The 23,986-nt window shown below is 49.2% G+C and overlaps 1 long non-coding RNA gene, 1 other non-coding gene and 1 pseudogene across 3 annotated transcripts; all 3 read right to left on the bottom strand.

Moving 5' to 3' along the window:
- Positions 1–5,118: 5,118 nt before the first annotated feature.
- TRNAN-GUU lies at positions 5,119–5,192 on the bottom strand. Its single transcript has one exon. It is a non-coding gene; the product is annotated as a tRNA-Asn (tRNA).
- Positions 5,193–6,746: 1,554 nt separating this feature from the next.
- On the bottom strand, positions 6,747–6,890 carry LOC117094096 (annotated as a pseudogene).
- Positions 6,891–10,625: 3,735 nt separating this feature from the next.
- Positions 10,626–23,171, bottom strand: LOC117093279. Of its 2 annotated transcripts, XR_004441084.1 has the most exons (4): positions 21,461–23,171; positions 20,998–21,289; positions 12,538–12,932; positions 10,626–12,437 (listed from the first exon to the last, which is right to left on the bottom strand). It is a non-coding gene; the product is annotated as an uncharacterized LOC117093279 (long non-coding RNA). The 2 variants fall into 2 exon arrangements; XR_004441083.1 differs by having other exon boundaries at positions 20,998–23,171.
- Positions 23,172–23,986: the final 815 nt, after the last annotated feature.

Here is a 23,986-nt window from a genome sequence, read left to right as displayed (position 1 = left end):
GGGTCCTGCTTGGCTGCCCTCCATCTCAGAGCACAGATGTGGAACAGGTTAATTTGCCTGAGAAAACCAATCAGAAGCTGCATCTGGATCTCAAGCCAAGGATATGGAGTCAATATTCCATATTCACACCAATTAAGGATAGATGGATGGATGGATGGATGGATGGATAGATAGATAGATAGATAGATAGATAGATAGATTGAATTTTTTTTTCTTTGAGATGGTATCTCGCTGTTGCCCAGGCTGGAGTGCAGTGATTACAGGTGTGCACCAACATGCTCGGCTAATTTTTTGTATTTTTAGGAGAGATGGGAGTTTCACCATGTTATTCAGGCTGGTCTCGAACTCCATACCTCAGGTGATCCACCCACTTCAGCCTCACAAATAACTGGGATTACAAGTGTGAGCCACTGTGCCCCAGAAAAGTAATATTTTTTGGCCGGGCTCTGCAGCTCATGCCTGTAATCTCAGCATTTTGGGAGATGGAGGTGGGCAGATCATTTGAGGTCAAGAATTTGAGACCAGCCTGGTCAACATGATGAAACACTGTCTTTACTAAAAATACAAAAATTAGCCAGGCATGGTGGTGTGTGCCTGTAATCGCAGCTACTCCAGAGGCTGAGGCAGGAGAATCACTTGAACCCAGGAGAGAGAAGTTGTGGTGAGCTGAGATCACACCACTGCACTCCGGCCTGGGTGACACAGCCAGACTCTGTCTCAAATATTTTTATATTAACAATGCATACTGTTCCCTACCCCCAAATAATCTTTCTCAGAAAACTGTAATTGCCCAAACCACCCTCCAGAGGCTTCAGGAACCAACAGTTGTAATAGACACAATTCCTGTGGTGTACAGGTCCTGGAAGGCTCTCACCCACTTTCTCACCCTTTTCTCCTGCTCTTGCCTTCTATTCTCCTTGACAGGTTTGGGGTCACTGCATCCAGGGCTTGCTTTGCCTTCTATTCTCTGGAGGGAGCGCTTAGGCACTTGGGTGCCAGAATGCTGCTTGGAACCACTGAGTGGCCAGCACTGCTGTAGCTGCAGACCAAGGCATCTGAATCCTCAGGGACTTTCCCTTTACCCAGGTCAAAGGTCCAAGGGCTCTCCTTTCAGCTTTCTAGCAGCTCACTTCAGATATACACGTCTTCCTGGAGGTTCAGTTTCTGCCTAAGGCCCAGCACAAATGTCATGGATCAACCGTGACTTTATGATTTTTTTTGCCAAGACTTCATGGATCCACCAGGAATACAGACTAATGTGAAAAGGTTACTAGTTCTAAAGGTTATAAACCCATAGAAACACACTGGAACTTACCTCCCACTCTGGAAGGTGAGTGGAGTGGGCTGGAGGGGTTGCTGCTTCACTTCAGGCCAAGCACTAATTCCTCCAGTATCGCAACCCTGCACGCAAGGCAGACACGTTGATGAGGAGACAATGTATTACCATCTTTTATTCCAAAAATGCCACTGGGGCTGGGTACGGTGGCTCATGCCTGTAATCCCAGAACTTTGGGAGGCGGAGGTGGGTGGATCGCCTGAGGTCAGGAGTTCAAGACCAGCCTGGCCAACGTGGTGAAACCCTGTGTCTACTAAAAATACAACAATTAGCTGGGCATGGTGGCGGGTGCCTGTAATCTCAGCTACTGGGAAGGCTGAGGCAGGAGAATCACTTGAACCTGGGAGGTGGGGATTGCAGTGAGCTGACGTTGCAGTGAGCCGAGATCACACCACTGCACTTCAGCCTGAGGGACAGAGTGAGACCCCTCTAAAAAAAAAAAAAAAAAAAAAAAAAAAGCCGGCCGGGCGCAGTGGCTCAAGCCTGTAATCCCAGCACTTTGGGAGGCCGAGATGGGCAGATCACAAGGTCAGGAGATCGAGACCATCCTGGCTAACACAGTGAAACCCTGTCTCTACTGAAAAATACAAAACAATTAGCAGGTCGAGGTGGTGGGCGCCTGTAGTCCCAGCTGCTGGGGAGGCTGAAGAAGGAGAATGGTGTGAACCTGGGAAGCAGAGTTTGCAGTGAGCCCAGATGGTGCCACTGCACTCCAGCCTGGGGGACAGACCGAGATTCCATCTCAAAAAAAAAAAAAAAAAGCCAATGGAATTTTTCTTTCCCACATTTCCTCAGCTCACAGTGGCCCTGCTCCTGGCTGCTGAATCTCTATGTAGACAAGACTCACCAAGTGAGTAATAAAGACTCCAGCAGATGCAACAAATGAGGTTATGTTGACAGTGAGAAAACAAAACAAAACAAACTACATGCTTGGCCAGAAACTGAACCTAGGGAAGAGGAAGAAATTCCACCTGAATCACTAATGCTGTTAGTTTAAAAAATTCTGCTTAGCTTATGATACATTCAGTGCTTCTAGATCTGATTTTGTCCACCATTCACATTAGCCCTAGGGTTCATTTTCCAGACTCCTTTACAGACATGCAAATCAACTGGTTCAAACTGAATGTAATGGCCCAGCTGTTTTCAGTTACACTGAACCTCCAATTCCATGTGGGATGGAAGGGAATGCCAGCCTGGTGCAGAATTGTTTCCAGGCTAGGCACAAAGAAAAGGATCGGTGGCAGACTCCCTGAATTGAGGAAGTGAAGCTAAGTGTCTGGGGAGAGCAAGACAGAGTTCATAGGACAAAGATACAGTGAGAAGAGAGCTGAGCAGAGAGAGAATCGGGGCATATGTACAGGTTCTGCCACCAGAGTATTCTGCAGAGCACTAGTTAGTGCATGATTGTGAAAAGAGTAGCTGACTAGTGCCAGGGAAAGAAACATCCAAGAAAATCCTGGAATTGTGTCTGGTACTCACACGGTGCAGAAAACAGTATCTGTTCACACCAGCCAGACTGGAATTATTCATAATTCATAATGCTTTCGTAATGGGATATAATCAGCCTTGGACTGAGCACTACTGCTGAACCACGTAAAAGTTCATAAAAGCAAGATCCAAAAGGATCCAACTGTTTACAGGTCACTTAAGTGCACCCCAGAAAAAATTCAAGACAATTTACAGGAATTATAAAATATAACTTCCTGGTGGCATGCAAGAAGCTAGTATGCACGAAGGTAAATTTCACAATGTCCAGTATCCAATTAAAGAATACCAAGTATGCAAAGAGCCAGGAAACGATGACCCATAAAGAGGGGATATAATCAGTTAATCAAAATTGAACCAGACCTAACACGATGTTAGAATTAACAGAGAGGACAGCCAGGAGCGGTGGTTCACGCCTGTAATCTCAGCACTTTGGGAGGCTGAGGCAGGTGGATCACCTGAGGTCAGGAGTTTGAGACCAGCCTGGTCAGCATGGTGAAACCCTTTCTCCAGTAAAAACACAAAAATTAGCCAGGCATGGTGGTGCATGCCTGTAATCCCAGCTACTCGGGAGTCAGAGGCAGGAGAATTGCTTGAGCTGGTGAGGCATATGTTGCGGTGAGCTGAGATTGCAGCATTGCACTCCAGCCTGGACAACAATAGCGAGACTGCATCCTAAAAAAAAAAAAAAAAAAAAAAAGAAGAACAAGAAGAAGAAGAACACAGAGGACTTTAAAACAGTTATTATGACAATATTTTATGGGTCCAAAGAATTAAGCAGAGGTATCGAACATATCAAAATGGTCAGAATCAAACTTTTGAGATTAAAAACTACAACAGCTGAGATAATAAATTGACTGGATGCAATTAATAGCAGATTAGACGCTGCAGAAAAAAAGATTAAGAAACACAAAGCCACGAATTATTGAAACATCTAAAATACAACTCATCAACTCATGGAAACAATTTTTTTTTGTTTTTTGAGACGGAGTCTCGCTCTGTCGCCCAGGCTGGAGTGCAGTGGCGTGATCTAGGCTCACTGCAAGCTCCGCCTCCAGGGTTCACGCCATTCTCCTGCCTCAGCATCCGGAGTAGCTGAGACTACAGGCGCCAGCCACCGTGCCCAGCTAATTTTTTGTATTTTTAGTAGAGACAGGGTTTCACTGTGTTAGTTAGGATGGTCTCAATCTCCTGACCTCGTGATCCACCCTCCTCGGCCTCCCAAAGTGTTGGGATTACAGGCGTGAGCCACTGCTCCCAGCAAACAATTTTTTTTTTTTTTAAATGAACAGGGCATCAGTGAATGATAGTGCAAGTTTAAGACATCTAATAAGCAAGTTAAAGGAGTCCTCCAGACAGAAGGAAACTGATACGGCAAGAAAATCTGGATGGAAACAAAAAAAACACTAGAAATGACATCTACATAAGCAAATATACAATTTTAATATCTGACTGTTTAGCCGGACGTGGTGGCTCATGCCTGTAATCCCACCACTTTGGGAGGCCGAGGCGGGCGGGGATCACTTCAGGTCAGGAGTTCGAGACCAGCCTGGCCAATATGGTGAACCCCCTTCTCTACTAAAAATATAAAAATTAGTCGGGTGTGGTGGCCCACGCCTGTAATCTCTGCTACTCAGGAGTCTGAGTCAGGAGAATCGTTTGAACCCGGGAAGCAGAGGTTGCAGTGAGCCAAGATTGTGCCACTGCACTCCAGCCTGTCTGATAGCGCAAGACTTATCTTACAAACAACAACAAGCAAACAAACAAACAAATCAAAACCAAAAATACATCTGACTCTTTAAACAAAGGAATAAAGATGGATTGGAAGGTTTAGAACATGTGTAAAGTAAAATGCATGACAATAGCATAAAGGCAGGGAGAGGAGTAATGTGAAGAGGTATGGTACCACTTGAAGGAGACTGTGATGGGTTAATTTTTGTGGAAAGGAAGGCGGAATATTTGAAGTTTCTCTCTTCATGTACTTTCAGGTTCCAATACATACAACCTAGTTTGTTCTGGAGGGGTCTTATTTTCTAGGAGGCTCGGAGGGGAACCTTCTGCTTTGTGTCCTCATGGGATGCACAAGACACAATGGAACAGTCTTTCACTTTTAAATACAGTGATAGGCCTGAGGAGAAACAACTGCAATTTTTTATTTTTTTTAAATGAGATGGGATTCTCACTGGTCTTGAACTTCTGAGTTCAAGCGAGGCTTCCCCTACGTCGGCCTCTCAAAGTGTTGGGATTAATAAGCGTGAGCCACCGCGCCTGGCCACAACTACCAACATTTAAAATCACGTCCCTGGGTGGGCTCGAACCACCAACCTTTCGGTTAACAGCCGAACGCGCTCACCGATTGCGCCACAGAGACAACCTCAACTGATTGCTTTCATCTCAACATAGATTAAGCAATCACTGAACTTTAAGGGTTGCCGTTCGCTCTCTGCAGGACAAGTGTGCAGACAACAAAGCTTCAGAAAACGGGAAAGGCTGAGTCGACTAATCGTGTTGTTGCACGTTAGAAACGCGCGCATTGCGTCCCTCTGAAGCCAGAAGGGCGGCCGAATGGCCTTCACCCTGCGTTGACCCTCGCCTACTTCAGAAGCCAGTGCCTCTGAAAATACCTGGATCTGCGACCCTAGCCTGAGCCTGGTAGGGCCCAGGGGAAGCTGAAGGCCCCGACGGCTCTCCTGATAGCTCTTTCTGTCTTCTTGCGCCGCCTTCAGGCAATCATCTGTTCCGCTTGCTCTCCCTTCACTCAACTCGGCTTCAGTAGATGGGGTTGGTGGGGCGGGAGCGGGCAAGAGGCAGGGGAGTCAAAAGAGAAAAAGTGAAAAGGGGGCGGGAGAAGCAGGGGACACCAGGTCGAGACAATGGGACAGCCAGGATGCCCGTACAGAGGGCACCGCCTGGATGCAGAGAAGATGGGACATGCATCAGAATGGAGAGGGGGAAACGGGGAGAACACGTGAGAAAATCAGGAGAACCTGTAGCTGCCCAAGAAAAAAGAAGTAAAAATCGCATAATCCTTTTACATTAAAAAAAAAATCGGGGGACCAGGCGCGGTGGCTCACGCCTATAATCCCAGCACTTTGGGAGGCTGAAGTGGGTGGATCACTCACTTCAAGTCAGGAGTTCGAGACCAGCCGGGCCAAAATGGTGAAAGCCCGTCTCTACGAAAAATACAAAAATTAGCTGGGCGTCTTGGTGCATGCTTGTAGTGCCAACTACTCGGGAGGCTGAGGCAGCAGTGAGCCGAGATCGCGCCACTGCCCTCCGCCTGGGCAACAAAGCGAAATTCTGTCTCTCAAAAAAATATGTAAATAAATAAAAGAGGGGTGGGGAAGCGAAACGACGAGCAGTAAGTGTGGGGCGCACTGGGATTCTATAGTGGTTAATACTCTGCGTTGTACCTGCAGCAACCTCTGTTCCAATCCGAATCCTGCTACAGTCAGACTCTATCTTGGACCCACTGGGGCGAACCCATGTGTCTTCTGGTTTGCTTTTAATTCCTGCACCAGCTGCGGCCTTTATCTGCAGCCAGAAAGCAGGGTTTACCGCTGGCCCCACAGCGCCATACTGTCTGGGGAAAAGAAGGAAACCCAACAGTACACAAACAACTGCCCAAAGAGAAACCTTCCAAGTGCCCTATGCCTCACCGTTGAGCAGAAAATATCAAGCAACTCTCAACCTAGCTGGTCTGTAGCTTCCACGAATAAAATAATGTATTGCAGTCTTTCTGGTTGAGATATTTCAAATATTTGGTGGAGCTTTTAATGAGAGAGAGAGACTCGAGTGTGGAAGAAAAAAATGAGGGGGTGTGAGGATGAGGCGACTTTAGGACAGAAAAAAAAAGACAAGGAAGCCACGTAAACGTTTTAGGGTGGGCGTGAGGCAGTCAGTCTTGAATCCCGTTATGTTAGGTAAAGAGCGCAGCCCTCTTCTAGCACAAACACCGTTTCCCACATTGAGGAAATCACAGGATCAGCAACTCTAGAGCGCGATGAAGAAGCTTCACTCTGGGAGAACCCCCTTCGTGACCACGGTTTCTCCCCTGCCAGGTAAGTGGGAATGAGCCCATGCCCTGCCGGGACAGCACAGGCCCCTCGCCCGGGCCGGACGCTCAGGGTCACCACCCTCCCCACTGCCGCCCCTCGCCATTCTTCCAAACCACTCTCCGCCAAAGATTCCACCGACAGTCACCCCACACGACAACCCAGGCCGCCTTTCAGCAGCGGCTCCCGGCCCGCGGCCACCGCGCCCTCTCACCCCCGCGGTTCTGCCCGCCGCCTCTGCCCAGTCTGTGCACTTCACTTCCCTGACTCCCGCTCCCCCCTGAGCTTACAGTGGACGCGGGGTTCTCCGAACCCCTCTTGGGAGCACTGAATGGAAAAGGGGGAGAGGGCGCAAGTTCTTGGTAGAGTGTAGACATTGTGGGATTTGACTGTTTTACCATTGCTTCGACGTCCTAGTGCTGATTTCTACACCTGCCTTCTGCTTAGGGCACCGGCAAGTTTTCCATTTGTGCCTACTTCACCTGCTGTCTTTGTTGGGTCAGCAAACATCGCCTCCCTCTACCGCTCAATCAGCAAATGGGACCTCACTCCAGGACCTCACCCGCCTCTCACTCACCTCCCAACTCTCGGGCATCGCCTCCGGTCGCCTCTTCCCAAGGCCTAACGAGCACGTTAGCGGCGAACGGAGGCGAGGAGGCTCCGCTGACTGGCCGGTGCCCGTGTCCAGGGCTTGCACAAACGCCACGACTTGGCTTGGCCTCTCTCTTAGTTATTCGCAGCGCAGCCCGATAGGCGCCTCCAGGGCGGCTGCGGCAAAGAAAGGGCCTTATTGGGTGCAGCTCCACGGGGGCTGGCATCTCTGCAAGGCTGTGTACACCTGAGCGAGACGCTCAGTCGGTCTCTAAAGCCGCTTCTGCGGATGAGGGACACGGAGATAAATAGGAGCGGTGTGCCATGAGAGGTGGTCTACCAGGACTTGCGCTTCTTCGCCCGGGTTTGCCCCTCGCTGCGGAGAGGGCTCTGCATCCGGTCCTTGGAGCTGACCGCCTAGTAAAGCAAGATTCCTGTGGGAGGGCGGCCAGTGCAAAACGATTCCCTGCCCGGGAATCGAACCCGGACCGCGGGGGTTAAAGCCACGAATCCTAGCCACTACACCACCAGGGGCACACGGAGTAGTGGCTTGCTCTTCCTTCCTTGCTCTGAAGCCACAGTTTCCCTGTGCTCTGGGAGAACTAAGGCCTTATGAGTGTCGGGCGCTAGGAACATCAGTGGAGTTGGCAAAATTTGAAAGCTGGCCTCAGGACAAATAAAACCTGTCTTTCCAGATTCCCTTCCAGCCAGGAGGCCCGGATCCTGAGCCCAGCATGTTGTGAGGATGATAGACCACCCAGCAGGAGACAAGCTGAGGAATGGCCTGATGCCAGGCACGAGGTCTTCCTCTGTGTGTGCAGCTCCAACATGAAACAGCAGCTTTTCCGCTTCTTCGGAGGGGTGGCAGGCAGGTGGTCTCCTGGAGTAAAATCACAGGACCACAGGACCACATGGGCAGCCCCAGGGAGTCAGACACACACGTGGGAACCTCAAAGCACGACCCTGAACATCGCTTTGTCCAACCACTTGCCTCCTCTTCATGTTCCTACAGAATTAATGAGCCTTCCTCCTGGCCCCTGGGCATGTGGGAAGCGCCTCCTCCTCTGGGTGCCAGGACCCCCCCAGGGACAATCAGGCAGCCAGGTGTGGCCTGTGGAAAAGGGGAGGCCCTTGGGTCACATGAAAACAGATTCAAGGAAGGACTCTCTGGTCAGTAGAATAATGGATACCCAAAGAGGCCCATACCCTGGTCTCTAGAACCCGTGACTGTGATACCTTACATGGCAGAGGGAGCTAAGGTTGCCGGTGAGATGATTGTTGTTCATCAATTGACCTAAAAATAGGAAGAATATCTGGATTAGATTATCTAGTGGGCCCAATGTAGCCACAGGGATTCTTAATACTGGGTGAAGGAGGAGAAGGAAGTGGGTCAGAGGTAAGTGTGGCAACTGAAAAGATCAGAATGATGCCACGTGAGAAAGACTCAGCTTCCCTTCCTGGTTGTGAAGATGGAGGAAGGCACCACAGGCCAAGGAGTGCGGGCAGTCTCTCAGTGCTGGAAAGGACAAGGAAAACAGATTCTCCCTAGAGCCTCCTGAAAGGGACACGGCCCTGCTGACACCTTGATTTTAGCCCAGTGAGTCCCATGTCATATTTCTGGCCACAGAACTGTGCAAGAATAAGCCACCAAATTTGTGGCAATCTCCTACAGCAGCCACAGGAAACTCACGCACTGGGCAAGGTGGCTCATCAAGGTGGGTAACATTTGATCCTTGGGGACGAGGCTGGGTGAGGTAGAGTAACGTGTGGGACTCACACTGCTGGTGTTAAAAGATCAATGGTGGCATGTAAAAAAGTTAAAGTTTATGGCCAGGCACGGTGGCTCACGCCTGTAATCCCAGCACTTTGGGAGGCTGAGATGGGCGGATCACAAGGTCAGGAGACCGAGACCATCCTGGCTAACACAGTGAAACCTTGTCTCTACTAAAAATACAAAAAATTAGTCAGGTGTGGTGGCGGGCACCTGTAGTCCCAGCTACTCAGGAGGCTGAGGCAGCAGTACCGTGTGAACCTGGGAGGCGGAGCTTGCAGTGAGCCAAGATCACGCCACTGCACTCCAGCCTGGGTGACAGAGTGAGACTCCATAGCAAAAAAAAAAAAAAAAAAAAAAAAGTAGTTTATTCAAGCAAACAGCAATTCATGAACTGGGCAGCACCAAATCAAAGGTGGTTCGGGGCTCCTCCAGAGGAGTTTGAAGGGAGGGCTTTGATAGGGTGAATGAGGAAAATCAGAGAAATTAAATAAGGAATGTGGAAAATAAAGAAATTATTTGATTGGTTAAGGTTTGGGCAGTTGCCTCATTTAGATGATCCTGGTGGAAAGTTCCTGATTATGTAATTAATGCTTAGCTGGTCTTTTATGATTGGCTAAGGTTAAGTTTCACCTTGTTTGTTTAGGAACCCAGGGCATGGGAGCCACCTCAGCCTAATGGCCTCCCATTTTATTTTAACACTAGGTAAGAGAAACAGCTCACATTGGGCCAGGCATGGAGGTACATGCCTGTAAACCCAACACTTTGGGAGGCCAAGGCAGGAGAATCACTTGAGGCTAGGAATTCAAGACCAATAATAAAATTGTTTTAAAGTCGGCATCAAACTTGGTTCTTTCTAATGCCCATGATCTCAAGATGGTGTGCCCTCAACAGAGCAGGCAGCTTCTGAATGGCTCCCAATGACCGCACCTTTTGTGAAGTCTCCTCTCCTTGATCATGACTTGCTTCTAAGAATAGAATCCAGCAAAAATGATTGGCTGTCACTCCTGAGATTAAGTTATGAAAGACTGTGACCCCCATCTTGCTTGTGTATGTGTGGGCTCTCTCTCTGTCTCTCTGTGTGTGTCTCCTTACTTGCTTGCATTGATAAGGCCAGTTGCTGAATTGTAAGCCATCCCATAAAGAGACCCATTTGACCAGGAACTAAAGTGGTCTCTGGCCAACAGCCCGCAAAGAGCTGAGTTCTACCAACAACCACATGGGTGAGCCTGGAAGCAGGTCCCTGCCCAGTTGACCCTTGAGATAATGCAGCCTGTCTGGCACCTTGACTGCAGCCTGTGCTAGACCTTGAACCAGGGGCACCAGCTTTCATCCTGACTCACAGAACCTGTGAAATAATAAATACTGTTTTTCACAGAACCACTAAGTTTTGGCGTAATTTGTAACATGGGAATAGATTAACGAATATGCCAAGGGAACAACAATTCCAGAAACATTGCCCTTCTTCCCCCAGAGTGTGCAGTTGGCTCTAAAGAGTGTGTTGAAAACCAGAGTAGGGGCCACCCCCATGCAACTGATTCAAGACAACTAGTAAATTAATGAAATTAATAATAATAACGTTGATAATAGTAATAGCTAACCCTGTGTAGTACTTACTAGGTAACAGGCATTATTCTAAGTTCTTTAAATATAATGAAATGTATTCTGTCCTCACAGCAAACCTACAAGGCAGGTGTTGCTATTTTTACTATTTTACAGATTAGGAAACTGAGGCACAGAAGTGTTAAGTTGTATATAACAAAGCAAATCATTTGGGTTTGGTTTTTCTAGAGACAAGGTCTTACTATGTTGCCCAGGCTAGATTTGAACTCCCGGGTTCAAGCAAATCTCCTGCCTCAGCCTCCCAAGTAACCAGGAATATAGGCATGTGCCACTGTGCCCCGCAAAGGCAAGAGTTTTATTGGCTGGAATGCAAAGGTGGCATGAATTTGTTCAAGATAAAATGCAGTATCTCAAAGCAAGTCTGCCTGCCAGGGTGCAGCCCTGGCTAAGCACATCCCTGCTCTCAACTGCATCTCCCAAGGGCACCTGTCCCCTCTCTTGTCTCTGCTTTGGTCTGGGCAGGGAGCAGGTTGAGAAACAGCAGCTGGTTGGCTGCTGGGGCCTCTGGCCTGGCTGAGCAGGTGTCTGCACGAAGTCGTGGCCCAGGATGGTGACCCCCAGCCCTCACAGCATAGCGCCCAGACACAGATACCCCAGGCCTGAAACCGTGTGACTCAGAGGGAGCCTGGGATCTTCACCTCCCGAGCAGCAGCCACGACCCAGCGCTGCAGGCGAACACCTTAGTACCCCACCCAAGAAAAACCCCCACACGGTGCTTGATGCTTTCACCTGGCAGCCTCATTCTCACTGCTGAGGCACTGGTCTACAAATGTTCATCAAATGCCTCCCACATGCCGGGTACCATGATGGACACTGGGCATTCATCGTTGAGCCAAAGTGACCCCGGCTCCTGCCCTCAGGGAGTTGATGGCACAGGGGAACAGACGTCAACAAAGATTTGAGGGACATTTGTGATAAATGTCACACCAGTATGACCCGAGAGAGGAACTCCACTTTTCAAAAAAGGAAAAAATGTTTTTCGTTTCTTTCTTGATATCTGCCAATGGGTCTTGCTCCTATGAACTGCTTCCAAGCAGTGGCCAGGGGTCCAGGGCCATCCCGACAGGTCCCAAGGACATCTAGGGACAGAAAAGTCCACCTTCCCTGCTCCAGACGGGTGCATGCAATCACTGAGCCACATCCCTCCAAATTACTGCTTCGAGTCCAACTTCAGGTGAAATTCTGAGCAAAATGCGCCCCCTCCACTGAGTGGGATGGGGTGATTAGGACCCGGAGCTCCGCAGCTGCCCTGCATCCCTTTTACCAGCAGTGTGACCTGGGGCATGCACCTAGCCTCTCTAGGCTGGGGTGACAGTAACCCCCATGGGGCTGTTGGGAGGATGCGATGGGAAGGTGGACGTAAGCACTCAGCACAGGGTCTTGCACGGGCTGGTTGTGATGTATCAGTGACTATCAGTGGCAGCGCTTGTTATCCGTATTGTCATCATCAGTGCTGTCCCAGTGAGCCCCTGGAGTCCGCGGGAGGATGGCTGCCTCTGGGGGCAGGAATCACCTCCAGGTTGAGGCCAAGGGGCTGGGGTGAAGCTCTAACAAGAAGTGGCTCCCTGGGTTCCTCCTGTTGAGAAAAGCTGCGGTCGAGAAGCCCAGAGAGATGGGATGTGGGACTTTCAGGGAGGAGCCAGACAAAGGAGAGACCCTCGGGGCCGACCTCTCACCTGTTCTCAGCACGACAGATGCAGCTGCCTCCTTTCCTGCTGCACCCTGAGCTTCTGAATGGACTTGTCTCGGCTGGAGGAGCACCTTGCTCTGGAACCACCGCAGGGGCAGAACTGGAGGCTTTTCCAGAATCTTCCGGAAAAAACAAGACCAGAAGACTCTCCCAACCAGCAAAAACAGCAGAGTGTACTGGGGCCAGTGCATCATTTCCCAAATGGGGCAGCACGGGAACACACAGCAGGCTAGCGGGGCTTCCTTCTTTCTTATGGACAGTGGGGTCATCTAGTCGGAGAAGCCCATGTCACAGATGAGGACATCAAGGCTCAAAGAGATGTCCCTTGCTGTGGTCAGAGCCAGGAATAGAGTTCATACAGGGACCTCACTCTTCCTGATCCTTGTAAACAGAACAGCTCTATAATCACTGCTAAAAGAAGAAACTCTCAAAGCAGAGGTTGTCAAACGGTGCTCCATGGAACCCCAAAGGGCAATGAGGAACCCCCAAGCAAGCTCTCTCTAGGGGAAAGAGAGCCATGGCTCAGCTCTGACCAGGAGGGACTTCTGAGCAGGCCAGGGAAGCTCCCCTGTCATCAGCCCCTGCCCCTCCCTACCAGCCCAACCAAAAGAGATCAGGCTTCACCCAGGGTCCTGCCCTCAGGGCTGGTGCCACCACTTCTGCAGGTCACCTGCATGACCTGGGCCTAGATGATGACCCAATCTCAGTTGCTTTGTCTGGAAAAGGGGCATGGGAGTAGCTGTCCTCTTGTCTCCCTGGGCTGCTGGGGGATTGGATGAGACCCATGTAAAAAGCCCTTTAAATACCACTCACCGGCCGGGGGCGGTGGCTCAAGCCTGTAATCCCAGCACTTTGGGAGGTGAGACGGGCAGATCACGAAGTCAGGAGATCGAGATCATCCTGGCTAACATGGTGAAACCCCGTCTTTACTAAAAAAAATACAAAAAACTAGCCGGGCGAGGTGGCGGGCGCCTGTAGTCCCAGCTACTTGGGAGGCTGAGGCAGGAGAATGGCGTAAACCCGGGAGGCGGAGCTTGCAGTGAGCTGAGATCCGGCCACTGCACTCCAGCCTGGGCCACAGAGCAAGACTCCATCTCAAAAAAAAAAAAAAAAAAAGAAAGAAAGAAAAACATTCTGGCTGGGGACTGGGGCTCATGCCTGTAATCCCAGCACTTTGGGAGGCCGAGGCGGTGGATCACCTGAGGTCAGGAGTTAGAGACCAGCCTGGCCAACATGGTGGAACCTTGTCTCTACTAAAAATATAAAAATTAGCTAGGTGTGATGGTGCATGCCTGTAATCCCAGCTACTTGGGAGGCTGAGGCAGGAGAATTGCTTGAATCAAGGAGGCAAAGGTTGCAGTGAGCCAAGATTGTACCACTGTACTCCAGCCTAGGTGACAGAAAGACTCCATCTCAAAAAAAAAAAAAAAAAACAACAACAAACAAACAAAAGAAACAAAACAAACAAAAAAAACCCATTCTCCTTTCTGGTCAAATAAAGGGTCAGTAGGTCAATAGCGCCATCCAAATCAGTCCCAGGTATAAGGGTCCAACAATATCATCCATAAGAGAACCCGAAAACATCGGAGTGTGTCTGTCTGTGCCTGGGGCTGCACTGACTCAGCCACTATTCCCAGTCCCGCAGGCTGCACAGGGCCTGGAATAGCAGCCTCCGAGCAAAGCCCCCTGGCGCACAGAGGGCTGGCCAGACAGATGGCTTATCAGGTGTTCTGCCTACCAGGGGTGACAAAGGAATGCCTTCCTGCTGGAGTACAAAGAGACAGCAGCTGTCAGGGGACCCACTGACTAACAAGCTCATCTGTTGCTCTCAGGGCCTTCTGATGTGGTACGGCCCACGGGCCAGCTGGGCCAGGCTCTGCAGGTTGCTGAGCAGCAGAAAATCCAGGGTGGCCCTCAAGGCTCTGAATTCTAATTGGATTTTCCAAGAAATGGCTTTGTCCAGGTTTCAGGGAGGACTGCTGATTTGCGAACTGATGGCCGCCAGCCTCTCCCCCGACCCTATAACTAGATTTGCCAAGGCTGTGACTCAGCTTCTGGTCTTGTCCTTCCATTTTGATCCCTGCCCTTCTCCCGGGAGCTGATCTATCTGCTCCGGCTGCCTGGACTCTCCTGCTGGGGTTGAGGGAGGGGTGTCCAGGGTCAGGACATTTCACAGTGTCAGTAACTGGAACCCTGTCCACCCCAGTCAGCTGGGGATGGGTGAGCCACCCTCAGAGGTGGGCTTTAGGAAAAGCTCAACCAGTAGCCTTTCACTGTCACCCAGGTAAGGATTCCCACTGGTCCCTGCCCTGTGGAGATGCGTGGGGACCTGGGAGTATGCGAAACAAGAAGGGGGGGCTGTGAAATAAAGCCACACCTTTGTGGGAAGGGAGTGGTGAAGAGGATGGGCTCTGGGTTCAAGTACCAGCTCTGTCCCTTCACTAGCTGTCAACTTCGGACCAACACCTAATCTCCCTGAGCCCCATTTCCTCTTTGACGAGGAAATGGGAGAGAATGCATGTAAGCGCTTAGTGCAGTGTCCGGTGTGGGAAGAACTATGATGAGGCGGATATATTTGAATTAACCAATGCATTTTTCATTCCCAGTTTTGTCTATTGCCCCGACATCCTAAAATTCAGGCAGCTGTTAGCTTACTGCCTCCAGGAAGGGGTGAAGAGCAGGAAAAGGGAATCAGAGTGTCCTGGTTTTTGATTTTCAACAGTCTAGAAGAGGAGGAGAAACAGAAAGGACTGGTGTAGGTAGACAATGGAACAGATGTGGCATGGCGGGGAAGGGTAAACAGACGCCGGACCGGCAAGGCTTCAGCCTCTTGAGATCAAATAAAACTTTCCGTATCAGGAGGATGAGGTCTGAAAAGCAAGCAAGGCAAACCAAGAACGAGGTCCCTGGGCCATATCCCATGGTGACCCGTTCCTGTGTGGAGCCTGGGGTGGGCATAGGAGGCAGCAAGACCCTAGACGGAAGGGTCATCCCTCAGCAGGTGGGTCTGAGATAGCACCGCAAAGTTTCTCTGCACCCCAGCAAGGAGCAGGAGGAGAAAAATGATCCCTAGAGACCCCAAAATGGGACAGAAGTGAGGAAGAGTGAGGGCTGCCACCTTGAGCTTCCATGTTGCCAGGCAGGTTTTGTAAAAGAGTGAATCCAGCCAAATGAAGGGGTCAGAAATGGTGGGGACTGTGATGAACCCACAAGGAGGCGTGCCCAGGTTCAAGTGGCAACTGCTACACAGTGAGGTCCAGTCGATTGCTGCCCCAGGGAACGTGTGAAATGAGGACTAGCCCAGATATCTACACTCGCATGTGAAAATGCCCCATTTCAAATATTGGCAAGTAGTGATTTAAAATACTCTATGGGCCAAATAAAACATCTGAGGACTGCGTTTGAATTGCAGGACACCAGGTAGTGGCTCGTCTTCCTGCCAGGTTTCCATCGGGCACAGCATGGTGTTGGGTTTGGGGTGAAGGACAGCTTGGCAGAGGCTTGCACAGACCGAAGGCCAGCAGCCAGCCTGGGAACAGGGACCAGGTGTCCCCCTGAGGGGGGGACTTTGGCACGGCATAAGGCCTTCAGAACTTAGATGCCATTCCAGCCAAAGGGGGAGGGGAACATTTCTACCACCTGGCAGAATGGAGGCTTATGAGCTAAATTAGACTGAGTCATGGAAAACTAGTTCCATTTCCTGGCAGCTTGATTTGTGGTCTGAGTCTCGAACGTCCTCTGGTAATTTGGGGGAATTTAACTTTTTCGACACTGCACATGCTTTTGATAATTTTTGCCCATCTCCCTATGTAGGATTTATTATATGGGTTAAAAGTCTTTATTTTAAAGTAATTACAGATGCAAAGGAAATTGAAAACGTTATATAGGGAGATCTTCTGTGCCCTTCACCCAGCCTTCCCCAGTGGTAACATCTTGTATAGCTATAGTGCAATATCACAGCCAGGAAACTGACATTGGTATAATCCACAGAGCTTATTCTATAACATTGGTTTCATGCTTCACCTATATTCATGTGTGTGTGATGCTATGCAGTTTTATCATTTGTGCAGATCACATTCCTGTGTGTGTGTGATTCTGTGCAGTTTTATCATTTGTGTAGGTTTGTGTAACCAGCATCACAATCAAAACACAGAACTGGGCCGGTTGTGGTGGCTCACACCTGCAATCCCAGCACTTTGGGAGACCAAGGCAGGAGGATCACTTGAGTTCAGGAGTTCGAGGCCAGCCTGGCCAACATGACAAAACCCTGTCTCTACTGAAAATACAAAAATTAGCCAGGCATGGTGGCAGGCACCTGTAATCCCAGCCACTCAGGAGGCTGAGGCATGAGAATTGCTTGAATCCGGGAGGCAGAGGTTGCAGTGAGCCGAGATCACACCACTGCACTCCAGCCTGGGGGACAGAGAAAGACCCTGGTCCCCCACTCAAAAAACAAACAAACAAACAAACAAAAAAACCTAATGAGAGAATATGGAGAATATGGAGAAAAGGGAACCCTCACACACTGTTGTTGGGAATGTAAGTTAGTATAGCCACTATGGAGAACAGTCTGTAGATTCCTCAAAAAACTAAAATTAGAGCTACCACATGATCCAGCAATTCCACTCCTAGGTATATACACAAAAGAAAGGAAATCAGTAGATTAAAGAGATATCTGCACTCCCTTGTTTATCGAAGCACTATTCACAATAGCCAAGATTTAGAATCAACTTAAGTGTCCATCAACAGATGAATGGATAAAGAAAATGTGGTACATATACACAGTGGAATACTACTCAGTCGTAAAAGAGGATGAGATCCTGGCCTTTGCCAAAAACATGGATGGAACTGGAAGTCATTATGTTAAGTGAAATATGTGAGGCATAGAAAGACAAACCACCTATTCTCACTCATTTGTGGGAGCTAAAAATTAAAACAATTGAACTCATAGAGACAGAGAGTAGAATGATGGTTACCAGAGACTGGGCTGGGTAATAGGGAGTGAAGGGAAAGTGGGGTGGGTAATGGATACAAAAATATAGTTAGAATGATTAAGATGAATGAGTAAGATTTAGTATTTGATAGCACAACAGGGTGACTACAGTCAACAGTAATTTTTTTTTTTTTTTTTTTGAGATGGAGTCTTGCTCAGTCGCCCAGGCTAGAGTGCAGTGGCGTGATCTCGGCTCACTGCAAGCTCTGCTTCCCGGGTTCATGCCATTCTCCTGCCTCAGCCTCCCAAGTAGCTGGGACTACAGGTGCCCGCCACCACTCCTGGCTAACTTTTTCAGTCAATAATAATTTATGGTACATTTTAAAATAATAAAAGATTAGAATGAGAATGTTCATAACACAAAGAAATGATACATGTTTGAGGTGATGGAGACCGCATTTACTATGTGATTATTACACAATGTATGCATGTATCAACATATCTCACATACCCCATAAATATATACACCTATTTATATAACCATAAAATTAAAAATAAGACATTTTTTAAAAATACAGAACTGTTCCATCAACATGAGCTTCCTCAGGTGACCACACTGTGGCCACCTTCATCCCCAACTCCTGGCAATGTTCTTCATCTATATAATTTGTTTATTTCAAGAATATTATATAAATGGAATCATACAGTATGTAACCTTTTGAGATTGGTGTTTTTTTACTTAGCATAATTCCCTTCAAATCTATCCAGGTTGTTGCGTATATCAATGATTTGGGGGTTTTGTTTTGTTTTGGTTTTTGAGACAGAGTTTTGCTCTGTTGCCCAGGCTGGAGGGCAGTGGCACGATCTTGGCTTACTGCAAGCTCCGCCTCCCAGGCTCGAGTGATTCTCAAGCCTCAGCCTCCTAAGAAGCTGGGATTATAGGTGTGCACCACCACCCCCAGTTATTATTATTTTGTATTTTTAGTAGAGATGGGGATTTGCCATGTTGGCCAGGCTGGTCTCAAACTCCTGACCTCAAGTCATCCACCTTCCTCCACCTCCCAAAACGTTGGGATTACAGGCATGAGCCACCCTGCCTGGCTGATTTGGGTTTTTTTTTTTTTTTTTTGCTGTGTATTATTCCGTGGTATAGATGCATCACAGTTTAGCCATTTACCATTGAAAGACATTTGGTTTGTTCCTAGTTTTTGACTATGATGAATCTTCATGATTTATAAAATTAATTTAGAAAGTGTCAGCTAGCGGCTGTTGCTTTCTGAGTTTGAATGGGGTGCAATATTTCCTGGGACCCCTCAGTCATGGAAGTTCTTACAGACTTTTTCATTTGAACCCTAGAGAAGTCCTGGGGGTGGGGGAGGCAGAGCAGAGAGAGTTATTCAGTCAACCCATCTGTATTGAGTACTTCTTACGTGCCCTGCGCTAGTCTAGGTATTGGGGGTACTGCAGTGAACAAAACAAATGAAAATCCCTCTCCTCATTCATTATTCCCCAATACACGTATAGGGAAACTGAAGCTCAGAAAAGCTATATGATTTGCTCAAAATCACACAAGAAGGAAGTGATGGAACTGGAGGTTGAACCCAGGTCTTCTGACCTCGAGGCCACCGATTTTCTGACCAAATTTTGTTGTCTATCCTGGACATCAATTCCAGAGCAAACGGCATATGCCGGAGATCCTGTGTTCAATGTTTTAAGCAACAGTTCTTTGGTTTGGTTGGTTGGTTTTTATTTTTTAGACAGGGTCTCACTCTGTCACCCAGGCTGGAGTGCAGTGGCGCCACCTAGCTCACTGCAGCCTCGACCTCCCAACTTCAAGTCATCCTCTCACCTCAGTTCCCCAAGTAGCTGGGACTACAAGCATCTGCTACCACACTCAGCTAATTTTTGTATTTTTAGTAGAGACCGGGTTTCACCATGCCCACGCTAGTCTTGAACCCCTGGCCTCAAGTGATCCATTTGCCTCAGCCTCCCAAAGTGCTGGGATTACAGGCATGAGCCATCGCGCCCAGCTAAGCGGCCATTACTAACTGGGGCTGATTCCTCTGCCACCAGGGGAAACAGTTGGCAATGTCTGGAGACAGTTTGGTTGTCACAGCTGGGGAAAGGGGTGCTACTGGCATCTGGAGAGTAGAGCCAGGGAAGCTGTTTGGCATCTTGCAATGCACCAGACAGTCTCCCACGACAAATAATTGCCCAGCCTGAATGTCAATAGTGCCCAAACTGCAAAACTCTAATCTAAATATTTCAAAGAGTCACAACAAAGATGACAGCAACCCAGACAACATTGCACAATACTGAAATTCCACCCAAGTACACACAATGACAGGTAGGGTAAGAGCAGGTACACTGTTGGTTGAGGGCTTATGGTTGTTGTGAAGTAGGTACAAAGAACCATCCACTCTGCTATGTCAATATTGGGAAGCGGCCGGGCACGGTGGCTCAAGCCTGTAATTCCAGCACTTTGGGAGGCCGAGACGGGTGGATCACGAGGTCAGGAGATGGAGACCATCCTGGCTAACACGGTGAAACCCCATCTCTACTAAAAAATACAAAAAACTAGCCGGGCGAGGTGGCGGGCGCCTGTAGTCCCAGCTACTCGGGAGGCTGAGGCAGGAGAATGGTGTAAACCCGAGAGGCGGAGCTTGCAGTGAGCTGAGATCTGGCTACTGCACTCCAACCTGGGCCACAGAGCAAGACTCCATCTCAAAAAAAAAAAAAAAAACTGGGAAGCTATTCTGCAGGGGAGGGGATTGAGACAGTTTGGATGGTAGGAAGGAGAGACAGGTGGGCTGCTCACAAGAGGATGCAGAAAGGGCAGGAGGACTATTGTGACCTCCGCTCTATGACTCTGCCTCATCTGTTTCTCCTAAAGAACCCTGGTAACCTCCTTCCTTTGTGTAGAAATGAGCAAGAAAGCAGAGCAGGACATGCAAAGCCCTTTGAGGAACAGCAGGGAAACCAGAAGGATCTTCAGTCACATCCTGAATGTGCAAGAAACACAACTTCCACTCTCAAAACTAGACTGAATTTCTATTTCAAGTCCCCATCCTGCTGGTGGAAGACACCTAGCAGTAATTAACCAGGGCCTCCCTACCTCTTGCCCTGGGTTGTATGTAAATTTGTTGTTGGGGTAGAGGAGGCTCGGAAAGTGCTAAGGCCTGGGTAGGGGGCAGCGTCTGGTGTCCCCTAACACCTGCTGTCTTGGCCTCACTTCCGTCTTCCTGGCGGCAGACGCAGCTGCCTAGGCCTCCTGGAAGTCTCTGTGCCTGGCTTCTTTCTCCTCCTCTCAGCTTCTTCCTCCCTCCTCTGGGGCACATGGGAGATGTTGGCAGAGCTTGGTAACCTTCTGCAAGGCTGCGTCACCCCTCTGCCAATTACTCCCTCCCCCACCGCATCTGCGCCTTGGTAGGGGAGGAGCAGGCGCTCTGCTGAGCTTGCCCGCAAGCCACACTTATGAAGCTAGTGTGGGGCTGCTGCTTGGCCACCACTCACCTCCCTAGCGCCACTTCATCGTGACTCATCCACTCTCCTTAGATCTCTGCCCAGACCCCTGGCCCAGGGCCCTTGACCTCATCTCGGTCATGGGGAAATGACTCTTGCATCTTGCTCAGTCTTCCAGGTGTCTTGTTAATGACACACAGTTTTATTCCTAGAAGCCTCTAGGACTTCTACTTTTGAAACTCAAAGCCCAGGCTCTTGTAATGCCAAAGAATTGGTTCTTGAAACTCAAAAGCATCTCTGCTTTTCCGCTGGACGAGGCTTTACCCTGAAGAAGAGCCACTGTCTGGAAAGAACAAAAGGGAGGAAAAAAGACTTACATCAAGTGAAATATTATCCCACTACAGCAGCATGGTGGAGTACATGGGCAACCAGGACCATGGCAGTATGGAAGACACTGTCATTGCTTCTCCCTTTGGGCCTCTCTGTCCCCAGGTTTGTGACCCATTCTCCAAACCTGGATCAAGGAGTCCCATCTGAAGGGTGTCACAAGCACCAGTGAGGGCCAGGGTAGAGAAGCTGCGAGAACACAGCCTCCAGGCAGCCTGGGTGCATGCCCAGACCCCAGCTTTGCCAGCTCAGTGTTCATCGTCAAGTCACTTAACCTCTCCGTGTTTCAGTTTTCCCATCTGTGAAAAGGGGAAATATAGTACCTTCCTCGTGTGGTGATGAGCCTGATCAAATGCAGCAGGCCTTGTACAGTGCATAGCAGAGTGCCTGGCCCTGGTCAGCACTGTATGACGGTTGGCTGCTATTATTGTTGTCATTGGCTTATCCAAGGGGTGAGTGGATTTCCTTGGAATCCCATCACACAGGACCTTTGGGCAGTTAGTAAATTAGCAGAGGGCCAGGGCACCCATGCCTGGCCTCTGGCATTACTCCTCAGCTGCCTATCAAAGCTTCAAAGGGACTCTCTTAGTGCCCTTTTATTGCAAGAACAGAAACTCATCAGGAAAGGAAATTCTTGGGAAAAAGAGAACTGGAGGGCCAGCAGTAATCCAGGTTGCTTCTTTCTCCTCTCCCTCTGCAGGTTGCTTTCCTGCTTCAGCGTGTGCCAGTCCAACGTGGCAGTTTCCCTGGGCTCGAGGTTACCTGCTGCAGGGACCTGCTGGGGGCTTCTGACAGTCACTGGCATCCTTCCTGTTGTCAAAGCCTCCATTTGGTCCAGGTGTCTTCACCAACCCCCAGGTGACTCCAGGTGAGTCCTGAGAGTCTACGCCCATTTTGAGGGTCCTTGCCCATGACAGGCATATGACCCAGTTCCGGCAAAGGAGGTATCAAGGAAGTTTACTGGGAGCTTCTGGGAAAGATTTCGTCGCTGATGAAAAGGAGACCCACGGGAAGATGAGAGAGCATGGAGCCTGAGGGATGGTGAGTAAGGAGGCTGAGCTCATGAGAAGAGCCCACCCCCTTCGGAAGTCCGGCATGTCCTTGCAGAGAAGCCTGGACTGCATGAGGGGACAACGGTGACCCACTGAATTGCTGACTTTACAATATAGAGAATGGATTAAAGGGGGAGGGTTTGGGAGCAGGACGCCAGTTAGGAAGCAGCCAGATGAATTGCAATCATGCTGAGGCTTAGAGGGAAGTTTGTACAAGCTGCAGCACAAGAGGAGATGGGGTGATAGGGAGGTAGAATTGCTGGCTGTCTGTTCCCAGGGGTCTCAAGAACTTGTACCCCAATGCTATGATGTCCTCAGAAGCTCCACTCTTGGCTGTCCACACACGTCCAGTTACACCGGTAACCCAGGTAGAAACACATTTCCAGAATCAACGTTTTTCAGGAAATGGGACAAAACTGTTTTATTTAAACTAATGGTCCAACTATCCAATTTTGCTTTGTGCTACGTGAGCATAATTTGTCTGCCACACAGACCTGATTCAGCCTTCAGCGGGGCTGGGCCAGTATGTCACCAGTGAAACCTACATGCAAGACACATCCCTTCCCGGTGACTCATGTGCACTGTTTCAGGAAAGGCCAGGTTGAAAGTGCACATATGTGATTTACTGCTGACTTTCACAAGAGTCATACAGCAGAGACGTCGCTCAGCTCCTCATAGGTTTAGAAATGAGTCCACATGAAGAGTAAGTCGGGGCCGGGCACAGTGGCTCACGCCTGTGATCCCAGCACTGTGGGAGGCCGAGGCAGGCGGATCACTTAAGCCCAGGATTTTGAGACCAGCCTGGGTAACATAGCAAGACCCCCATCTCTACAAAAAAATTTAAAAATTAGCCAGGTGTGGTGGCGCATGCTTTTAGTCCCAGCTGCTCAGGAGTCTGAGATGGAAGAATCACTTGAGTCCAGGAAGTGGAGGCTGCAGTAAGCCGAGATGATGCCGTTGCACCCCAGCCTGAGTGACAAAGAAAGATCCTGTCTCAAAAAAAAAGTCAGTGGGAAGAGACAGTGACCTGCTCAGAACCAAGCAAGGGAAAAGAGTAACAGATGGCAGAGAACAGAGCAAGCAAGGGAGGACATAGGGACAGATAATAGGAGGATATGCTCCTGGTGGACAATACAGGTGGTTCCCAGCCAACTTTATTATTAACACATCCTCACTGAAAAATAAAATTACCTCCCCAACACACACACACACACCCCTTAATTTCTTTTTTTTTTTTTTTGAGACGGAGTTTCGCTCTGTCGCCCAGGCTGGAGTGCAGTGGCCAGATCTCAGCTCACTGCAAGCTCCGCCTCCCGGGTTTACGCCATTCTCCTGCCTCAGCCTCCCGAGTAGCTGGGACTACAGGCGCCCGCCACCTCGCCCGGCTAGTTTTTTGTATTTTTTAGTAGAGACGGGGTTTCACCGTGTTAGCCAGGATGGTCTCGATCTCCTGACCTCGTGATCCACCCGTCTCGGCCTCCCAAAGTGCTGGGATTACAGGCTTGAGCCACCGCGCCCGGCCCACACCCCTTAATTTCTAAGGGTAACCTGTTTAGTTTGATTCCTCCCATAGTCTTTCTGTACTTAATCAAATATATATA

This window comes from Trachypithecus francoisi, unplaced genomic scaffold (genome assembly GCF_009764315.1).
Source record: "Trachypithecus francoisi isolate TF-2019V2 unplaced genomic scaffold, Tfra_2.0 Lachesis_group12, whole genome shotgun sequence".
NCBI classification, from domain to species: Eukaryota; Metazoa; Chordata; class Mammalia; order Primates; family Cercopithecidae; genus Trachypithecus; species Trachypithecus francoisi.
This window is presented reverse-complemented; position numbering and strand designations above follow the sequence as displayed.